The sequence below is a fragment of the Rhodnius prolixus genome, unplaced genomic scaffold, assembly GCF_049639745.1.
Source record: "Rhodnius prolixus isolate KJV_2025 unplaced genomic scaffold, Rpr scaffold_1, whole genome shotgun sequence".
Classification (NCBI taxonomy): domain Eukaryota; kingdom Metazoa; phylum Arthropoda; class Insecta; order Hemiptera; family Reduviidae; genus Rhodnius; species Rhodnius prolixus.
Genome location: NW_027411581.1, coordinates 39,492,789 through 39,503,738, shown reverse-complemented (window position 1 = coordinate 39,503,738; position 10,950 = coordinate 39,492,789). Strand labels below are relative to the sequence as shown.

General features: G+C 29.3%; 1 protein-coding gene across 1 annotated transcript in view; it reads right to left on the bottom strand.

Moving 5' to 3' along the window:
* Window positions 1–212: 212 nt before the first annotated feature.
* The window catches only part of LOC141459739 (toll-like receptor Tollo), an 86,364-nt gene continuing 75,626 nt past the window's right edge, over window positions 213–10,950 (bottom strand). The window contains exon 2 of the mRNA XM_074139137.1: window positions 213–5,246. The gene's annotated coding sequence lies outside the window, so the exon portion shown is untranslated. The remainder of the gene's footprint in view (window positions 5,247–10,950) is intronic.

The following is a 10,950-nucleotide window of genomic DNA, read 5'->3' as shown; positions in this document are numbered from 1 at the left end:
TTTGGATACAGAGCCATGTAGAATTCAATCTGAAATGTATATTCCAAAAATACTTACCTCGTTTGTTTTTAAATTAGTTTGAACAGGACCCAGCGAGGTCTACTATTTGTTGATTTACCCAATTTTTTGAAATTAAGCAGAATTTCCTGGATCTGAACTTCTTACGTTTCATAATAAATAAGGAAATAAAAGAACGAAAAATAAGACAAATCTTCAATACAAAATATTTGCTTTTATTTCGATTTGCAGCGCTCTGCATTTCAAATTATATCATATTTACAAATACAAAGAAATAATTATTTACAGGACGAAGATAATATAAAATAAATATAATTAAGACATATACAAAGGAAATGAATTTAAAAAAACACAAAAAAAATGTAAATAATTTACCAAAAAATGTACACATTTTTTTTATTTAAGAGGAGCACCAATCGATAACAATTCTTTTATTATTTCTTATATACGTTTAAATATATTTATATTTCTTTAATCTCTTATAATCCACTCTTTCATATTTTACACACTTATAAAACAATTCTGTATCTCTTTTTTCATTTATACAATTTATTTTAAACATTCATGTAATAAAAATGAAAATTAAAATAAAAATATAGATGGGAAGCGAAAATTATACAATTGAGCACAGCGCGTTAGTTCATTAAAGTACATAACACCTTTCAACATCATTTTTATTTATTTATTTTATTTTTTTGTAATAATTTTATTATTTAAAATTGCAATACACTCACCATTCAGTCTTTAATTTTATGTAATTCCCATTGTTTAGCCTAGAATTTTGTTTTTCAAGTTCTTTTAAATTGGTAAAAAATAAAAAGCCATTGAAATGAATAAAATCTATTCAATTGAATGTAATTCTTTTTTTGTTCATTACATCTTCTCATTTCTATTTCAAATTTTATTTACATTGTTTTCCTTTTAATTCCTCGTAAGACTAGCGTTTTTAAAAACTAGACAACTCTCCCCGCTTCCAAAAATGCCTACATCAAAATATATTCGTTAATTTGATAGTATTATTGTATATATGTATATATTTATTATTTACAGCCTTTTTTACGCAAATATAGATATTTATAAATTTTTTTTTTTTTTAGCATTACTTATATTGTTTCTTTGTTTTAAAAGTACCAGTAGTGCACATTTTTAATTTATTCTTTATTTCAAAAGCTCAAATAGTATTTTGAAAAATATACATTTATGCTATATTATGGAGATCCATAAATATTTTTTTAGGAACACTCCCATTTTTTTCTTTAAATAAATGTTAAAAATTACATAATATTTATGTATGTATGTAATATATTTATGTATGATTACACATCTACATTCATCTAAATGTTAACAACAAGACTGGCTTTGTTATGTTTTCCCATTACTAAAACTAGACGATTTCTACATGTTAGTTGTTTATTTTCCAATCTACAAAGACCTTTTTTCTTTTTTTTTAGATTTTTTGTTATTTACCTATATGTATTTTTTTTATTTTTCAAAATATTTGAGTAAAAAAGTTTAATGCAAGAAGAAATAATAATAAAAGTTCGAAGGATTGTTAAAATAAATGAACATTTCAGATAAAATAATAAGATTATAATTGAGAAGCTGGTGAATGGGGAGGGTTGTTAGACAATTCCTCTCCTCTTCTGTATCACATCCACAAGCGGACATCTTAGGAAGGTATTAACCTAAATCTTTTGTAGACTCTCGGCAGACTTATTACAGTGTACTTAAGAAAATTTGCATCAAAGGGAAATTAAGTCTTTTAGAATAAAACGAAAAAATAAAAGACTTTTCATGTGACAAAATTTAAGAAAGCAACTAATGCTAGAATTTGGTACAAGCAATATTGTCGCATCTTTTATTTAAAGTAAACTCAAAATCCTCAGACCTCGATTGTTTCTATCTAAAAAATTAATAGCGGCAGAATAGCCCAAAAAGTACCACGTACAAACCTCACGCAAACAAAATGGTTACCAAAGTAACCGAAATAAATAAATAAGGCACGAACAAAATTACATAAAAATAAAAAATAAAAAGTAACGCGACCATCGCAAAATAAATAAATAAGCATTACAAATTTGCGGAGTCTCTTTTAAGGTGTAAACTATTTCGGAGTAAACTAGAAAAGCAAGCAGTTAATTGTATTCAGAACTGCGAACAACGAAGTTATAAAACATTATCAAAACTTAATATCTAAACTGCCAAAAAAAAATATCAAATATTTGTGTGGAAAAAAAGAACCAACTTTGAATATAAGTAAAAGAAAACGAAGGATAAATTATGAGCGTCAAAGCGAATGATGAACTGAGATCCTCATCCACCAAACCGGGAACCGGAATCGGTTGCCTTCCTTTTGAAAAGAATAAATAAATATTAAAATAATAATTAGAAGGAGTTGAACAGGTCAATTGGAAAAATTCAGAGCCCAGCAGACGCTGCAGTAAAACTGTTATCCAACCCTGATTTTGGCTTCGAAGCTAGGGAATTTGGAAATCCAATGATGAAAATGTAAAAATAAATCACAGTGATAATTCCTAAGCACAGTTACCAGGATAGAACATTAAATACTATATTAAAACAAAAAAAAAATGTCGGCACAATGGAAAAAATTAATACGAATTTTAAACAATTAACTTAAAAAAATTCTACGACACAACGAAAATAAAACTAGAAATTAAGATAGGGGAAAACGGATCGGGCCTCAATGGAATACAATTTTCTGTAAAATTTAACACACTTATAGAATCAAAAGCAAACATTTTGCCACTCACAGCTGGACGATGGGAAGTAGTAGTTCGTTGTTCTGGTTTAACTTTGATTGAATTTGCCACTTCTTATTTAAATGTTTCGAACATGCGTTAAACAATCAAGTGTCAGCAACTGTATTGTGAGACGAAAAATGAAGTCAAATTCTTTACACCAAACTGATTAATAAGCCTCTAATGATGGATGAAAATGCGAAACCGGTCAAGAATTAAAAAAACATGCGCACTAACGACGGCTGAAATCGGCGATAAAAAAAAAATCCATTAATTTTAATTAAATCTTTAAACATAATTCAAATTGAATTTGTTTAGTCTTGCTTTTTCGATTGTTTGTTCGATAGAATATAAAACAATTTCGATGGTTCTAAGAAATTATTAGAGAAAAAAAGCATGATTTGCGGTCGGAGTAATCGGAAAACCCTGCAACGTACAACGCTAGAATATCCCACTTTCTATCTCTTTCCTTCAACCCACTTTACTTTTCCTTACGTGCTAGGAAAGTGATAAAGATTTATTTTATCAGATATTTTTAAGCGAATATCTCGGAATATAAAATAGTATATAAAATAACCCATGATGAACTTTATTTAATGCAAAAATGAATGCCCACGGAGAATTTCTTGGCAAATTCTGGAACCCTGCGGGTAACTTAGGATCTCGGATTCTTTTACTTGCCAGTAAAATAACAATACATACCAACTGACAGCCCTAACAATTAACATAGTTTTTGCGAAGTAAGTGGTTACATACTACCAAACAGCTAGCTGGAATACTTGAGCGTTCAAACGCAGAACATTTTGGGAAAAACCGTGTTAGCATTAAGGACTTGTGATAGCTCAGATTTGTGGTTACTGAACAATAACAATGGTAATAACAAGAAGATAGGGTCCGGAAATTTTGATTTTTTTTTACGAACTTGATTATTGAAACTATTAAATATTTAAAAAGGATTCTTTTTATTAATATTTTCTCGTGACTACTACAAAACAACAATAAAAACTGTCAGTGTTTAATAATTTTTTGTTTCGTTTATAATTTTTGAAATTATATTAAATTACTTTTTTCTGCAACCATGTAGGAAAGTTCTCATTACTCAATTAAAATCGGCTGTGTAATGCCCAACTTCCCACACTAGTGGGGAAAAATTCCTATTAGTGTCACTTTCCTCACTAGTGAGTGGAAAAACTTTATTGTGCTTCCTTGATATAAGAAGTTTTGTTATTAACATAAATATTTTCTGTAAAACTTTAATAAGCTTATTTAACGTAACTAAATAATTAAAAAACGAATATTAAACAATAAAATAAAAATTGAAAGGAATATAGAAATAAAAATAATATTTTAATAAATAATTAGATATTTTTAATTATAACAGTTAAAAAGGTTATAGTGTTACCTTATAGAAATTTAAAATGGATTCTAGTGATTCCTGTTTAGAAAACACTCCTCCATCAATAAAAGAAACAGCAGAAAATGTAATAAGTAATGTAAATACGTAAGTAATGTAAATAATTGTAATATAACAATAAATGTTTATAATAAATAAATTACTTTTTGTAGACTGTAAAAATGAAATTTTTAATTTTTTTAGTTAATAAATCTAATGGTTGCAGAAAAAATATAATATTTAACTCGAGTGTTAAGTATTTTCCTCACACTCGGCAATTTGCACTTGCACTCCCTGCCTCGCGTGAGGAAAAGTACTACTTTCCACACTTGTTAAATAAATAACTATATAAAAATCAATGAAATGATCATTTATTTTAAATACAACCCATACTATAAATAGAAATTACAAAGTTAAAGTAAGATTAGTTCGACGAGATAGAGGAGAACGGCTCTAAGGCCCATCAGTCTTGTGAGAAAGCTTATTAAACTAATTGTTAAAAAAAAAATAATAATAAGAACAAAGAAATAAAAATAATACAATGGAACGCTTCGAAAGTGAATTTCAAATTTTAAATTAATTTAAAAAAAAAATCTCTAATTTTTTTTAAAGAGAGATTTTCTCTCTTCTTTTTCACCCCCGAGAGATTTTGTAAACAAAGAATTTTTATTTTTCGAATCTTTTCCAACATATTTACAATAGCTACCCAAACTGGAACTAAAACATTTCTTGAAGAAATAAATAATTTTTTATAAAAAAAGAAATTTAAAAAAGAAAGAAAAGCCTAATTTTTACAATATTTACAATTTGTTAAATGAATCAAAACGAAAATATAGAAAAATCACTGGTAAACATTTTTAGTAAATAGAATTTACACATTATTTCTCTTCTTTTTTAAATATATCAAAAAGAAAAACAAGACATTGATCCAATTTATATATATATTTACATTTACATGGTCGTCTAATTCGTAAATATTATCACTATTTAGAAGCAGAAACTTACATAGGCTAAAAAAATCACAAATGAGAGAAGCACCTCACCGCAGCAAGTTGTCGCAGTCCTTCCGCTTATACCTAGAAAATAAAACAAAATTTATACAATTCAAATTCAAAACAATAAAATAGTTCAACCACCAAAAATATTTATTTTTAAGAATGAATTAAAAATGCAAATAAAAAAATCTAAATACTAAATTAACCATAAATGTTAACCCCAAAATAAATATTATTTTAAAGCGAATCTAACAAATCAAAGATGACCTTTTGTTTTAGAAATTCAAAGCTAAAATGAATAAAAATACATATGTTACAATAGACAAACGGAACATTCTTTTAGTCGAAATTCCTCTATGTTCAGGCAGCCTTAATTATAAAATATTATTCATATTAAGTTAAATAACAGTATTATGTGGGCTATAATATTGTAGCTGGCGGTAGGATGGAAAGAATATCTATTGCACAGACTTACGTTCTTGAACCTTTTGCTGGAAAAATTATTTATTTTAAGCTTATTCATCGATAAACAAAGGAAAAAGAAGTATCTTAACAAAAAAAATATACAAGATATTGCAATTTTGCAACAGTAGTTATATTATGTTTAGTGTCATAGATAGATAAATGTAATCCGAGAAAGCAAATAGAATACCAGATGGAAGAAACAACATAGTTGGTAGTCTAGGTAACAACCAACTGGCCATTAAGGTAATGAATACTGTAATATTAAAGGATATTGTAGGTGCAATAGATGTGTCTAGATAAAGAGGGTCACGAAGGGCTGAGTGCAATTTAATAGTCAGTTATGGAGGTTAATAATACTACGTTAAGTTAAGCATACACATAGAAGCAGCAAATAATGTTATTTATAATAATGCATTTTGCGAGAATAAAAGGGGGTTGTAGATGGAAATGCATTAAGGTATCCAGTATAAGGGACTGCTGGAATTGGCTCTCCCTCTTGGTATAAACGGTCTAATAGGTAAAGTTCCAAGACCCTAAACAACTTTAGGTAAATCTCCAGAACGCACCTTCAGAGTAATCAAAATTGAGAATGTACAATTGAAATCAGATTTCACCAACAGTTTGTTGGAGAATTTATTTATAATTAAAGTTTATGTATGGGAAGGTATTTCACTTCTTGAGTAAAACATATATTACTGCCTTCTAATTTCATGGGATCACTTGTGCACGTGCCTTACAAGTAGCATTCATTACAAGTTTCCTTAGTTTCAGTCAGCACGAACCTAACATACAATAAATCTTTTATGAAATATTACTTTTAATATGGAATATATTAAATCCGTGTTACAAATGAAAAGGGAGAGAATTGTCAGAATTTTCTAGAGAGAGATAGAAAATTAAGATTTCATATTTAGCAATAATTTCTTATTGAGAAGTCTTGTTCGTTGTTTTCTTGCTGTTTAATGTTTCAGAGAGCTGGTAGATGCTGTTGACAATTGTCGAATATGAAAAACAAAAATTACAATTTGAAATTATGAACAATTAAATCAGACATTTCACCGGCTAAATCGAATCACTTGATCGGTTCCTCTTCACTTCGATAAACCCAAATGAGTCCTATAAGAATCTTCTAAATAAAAACAATAAAACACAGATCTAAAATTTCAAAAAACAAATCTAGCGCAACACAGGGATGAGTCATGTTGAGTCTCTGTATAGTTATAGAGCATTTTCTAATCAAATAGCATTTTAAAACAACACTTTACGGAATTTTTAAATAGTATCAGAAATAGAAATGAAATTTTCTATTTCCATGATAACCTCCTACTCAGTAAATAATTTATACTTGAACTTGAAAACCCTTAAGATTAGATTGGATGGAACTTATTAAAAGTGGAGAATGGGTGGTAATGTGAAGTAATTATTTGAGCCAACGGTAAGAGAAGTAAAGATTAAAAGAGAAAAAGGATTGATAAAACGCTATGCTTTTAAGAAGTTGGAGTTTATTTTTTAAAACTAACATTTATAAAAGTTAAGATGCAAAACAATGCTTAACGTTAACAAAACTATTTTCCCACTACATTCAGTAGTTTTCTTCCCATAGTAAATGTTGGAAGGAAACAAAAGTGTAATCAAGAGATAGTTCTGCCACACAAACTGAGAACTTTCCGAGGCAATACTAAAAGGGAATGTAGCAAGAAGTACTGTGTACATATGTATAAAAGACCAAATTAATTTTAAAGCAAACATTAAACTATTTCACCCTTGTAGTAATTTTATAACAATGGAGACATTAATCATTTTAACGGAAACTTGCTAAATAAAACAGATTGTTTATTATCAGTCGAAGAATAGTCTGTTCTTTTAACAAAAACTGTAATCTTCAAACAGATGATGTCGCTATTTTAACCAAATACATTATTTTCAAAAGTAATTTGTATTCTAAAACTTTGAAACTACATTTTGTTTGACAATCAACTTTAACATCTACAAATTGAATCTAATTTCGACATGAATAGCACATAAATACTCATAGAAAGAAAGGCGATTAACTGAAACAATTCTAAATTTCCAAGACATTTTCAATTCTACACAATACATGGTTAATGTGCAAACAAACCAAAAATAAAATAAATAAATAAAATGTTTACGAAAAAATTACGAAAAGCAAGTGCCGCGCAGTATGAAAATTGTAATTGCCAAAAATTATTAAATAAATGTAGAGTGGTAGTATAAAATCGCAAAATGGAGGCGATTCTCTCAAAGAATATTAGGCTCAACTTCTCAGAGACTTCTCATCTTCTCGGAGACAATTAACACAGCCAATGTTAATTTAATTTTTAATACTGATTTTGGTACAAATGTTTGGAAACACAAAACATGAGGTTTGTTTCTAAACTTTTTTTTTTCTCAAAATCTGTAAAAAACAGTCATGAAATGAAATAACTATAATTCCAAAACATGCAAGTTTTTAGTTTGCTTTTTCTGATTCTACGATCGTTTCGAAGTAGCAATACTAATTCCTTCTGCAATACTTAAGGTTTTAAGGAAATTTTCACCATAGCTTCCTGTCACAGCTTCTTTAGGGACTGGACCAAACTCAGCAGAACACCTTACGGAGTTATTTGCTGAAATATCGTGTTTTATAAGAAGGCTTAAAACCGGTAAATTTTATTAAATTTAATTATTCAAAACGATACTTTTTAGTATATTTTATATTAATCTTAAGACAAGAGCATTTTGTTCCCGGCAATTACAATTACCAGGATTATGTAGGTATATAAAATAACTATAAATAGTAATGTATAAAAAAAGTATAGATTATTAGTAATTGCACTTCATTGATTACTCTTTTTGTGGTAGAAGGAGAAAAAAACAATCTGATTAACAAACAAACTAAAATAAAGACAAATTAAGCTACAAAAAAAAAACAGAAGCTATTTTATTCCTTAGTTTTTATCATGGGAAAGATAAACAAAAGGGTCCTCCTAATTGAGGCTAAGGCCCTAAGGGAGTATGGAATCAGGCAATCAATAGAATTAAAAGTTCAGAGGTAATCCAATAGCATGAAGAAAGAATACAGAGAAGCAATTACTTTTGGTTTGTGTAGCTGTGGAAGTAGCCTCTGAACTCTAGCTAGAAATGTTGGAAGTAATGTGACAAAACCAATCTTTGTGATTCCAGAAAAATAACAAAAACTACATGCAAAGTGTGATAAAGACCGTAATTCTCTTCTCCTAGGTCCCGAGTTAAAGTTATGTACTTCATTCTCCATGTTCGAGTAATACTTGTGCTTTAATAAAACATAATCGCCATTATCTTTTCATCTGCCCTCCTAAGTTCCTCTCTTTTTCATAAATAATATATTAATGAACTTTCACTAAGTACTAAATAATGGAGAAAAGGGAATTTTTAAAAAGGTCTGAAAATCTCTAATCCTTTTTTTCCCCCTTAGACAGAACTCCAAAGTTGGGTATCTTTTAACAAAGATAAAAACTGAAAAATATCATTCGAATTGAATTTGTGGTTAGTAGATGAATATTAAATGAAGTTGAACTATATTTAAAAAAATCAAAAGACATCAACTAATAATTTTAAAAAATTGATTTCCACAGTTTTTTGAATGATTTTTATTTGTTAAAACAAATAAAGGAGTGGACAGCTGATTGTTATATAAGCAACGAAAACAAATATTTGATCCGAAAACATTGACGGATAATTTGGCAAACAAATGAGAAACGGTAATATTCTCAACAGTTTAATTTTTGCTTTATTAGTTGGTTTTGTTTAATAAAGTTCACATGCTCGGTTTGAAGCACTTCAGTAGAGATAAAGAATAAATTCAAAATCTATAATAATATTAGAAATGAAGGACTGACTGGCTCAATGTTTAGTGCACTGTTTTCCTACCAGAGATTTCTGGTTCGAATTCAGTTGCTGGTTCTCAGGATTCTCTAATTACGAGTTTCCTGCCCTTTACTGCCCATAGACGAGCAGAGTTGTTTCTAAAGAAAGAATACTGGTCAGCAGTGCACTGAAAAAAGGCTCCGGGCTGCAATGACCTCAGAGGTTGTTGGTCTTAAATTGGAAAAATAAAAATTCGTAGAAAATAGCTGCTTAAATTTCCCGAAATCTCCGTTCAAGTACAAGAAAGGTTTAAGGCTTGCATTTATATGTCTCGAACAAAACCAAAAGCGAATTGTAGAAATAAGCGATGCAATTTTGGTAGTTTATTAGGATTGGTTAAAATCCCTAATCAGAAAATGATTCCAAGGCTTTGCTATAGAACTTCCTCCCTAACTTTAAGATCCTTATTCGGAAACAGATTTAACGAATCTGATGTTCTTCTAAGTTATTACTACTACAGATGGAATATTCTAAATATTCGTTTACGGATAATAGTTTAAGTTTAAATGTAACTTGCACCCTACTAATCCAATCTTTTTAAGAAATTCGCGACCAGCTCACTAATGATTCGCAATAAACGTCCGCACTTCCTGAATATATTTCCAATCTCTTTGGACAAAATTAAAACGTTTAAAGTTTATACCGTTACAGCATGGACTTCTAGGATCTTCTAAAGATATAAATCAATAAAATACTACATAACTTTGCTCAGATTTCCCCCAGAACTGGTGAAATAAACGGAGAAATGAATTCTGCGGTGGCTAATCGAAGCGTTAAAATAAATGGAGTAACCCTGTAAATAATGAGAAGCGATATTATATTTCCTCAATTACTTAAACTTAGCTACCAAAATCTTTATGGCCTAATTACAATGGCGAAGCTTTAAAAAAAATATATATAAGCAGAAAGTGCTTTTTAAAAGACTTGCCTTACAAATTGATAAAAGGAAAATCTCTTTAAAGAGTTTTATAGTGAGGGGAAGAATAAGAGTAGAAGTAGCCCAAGCCAAGTACAACGGCGTAAAATGGGTGAACTTCTAGCATGGGGCCGATGGAAGGACTAGCAAGAGTCATGTAGGAGAACAAGCGGCGGGGGCTGATGCTGATGGTTGGTGTTAATTTGAAGTAAAGAGGCCGGAAAAGTGGGCGGTAGCGCATGAGCCCATTTAGCCCTAGGACCTACATACAAATCGTCGCATTAGGGCTAAGATTTACTCTCGTCATGCGGTCTGCAAATAAAAAAAGGAAATGAAGATTGATGTATTCAGCCAAGATCGTGTCCTGGTTACGTAAAGTGCTCTTCACAAGCGAATATTCTTTATACATGTATAATTTTTACCGTTAGTGCAAAACTCTACGCCAAAGAGTATAACTTTTAAAAAGTTACTAGAAAGATTAGCGTCAATGATGTAAAT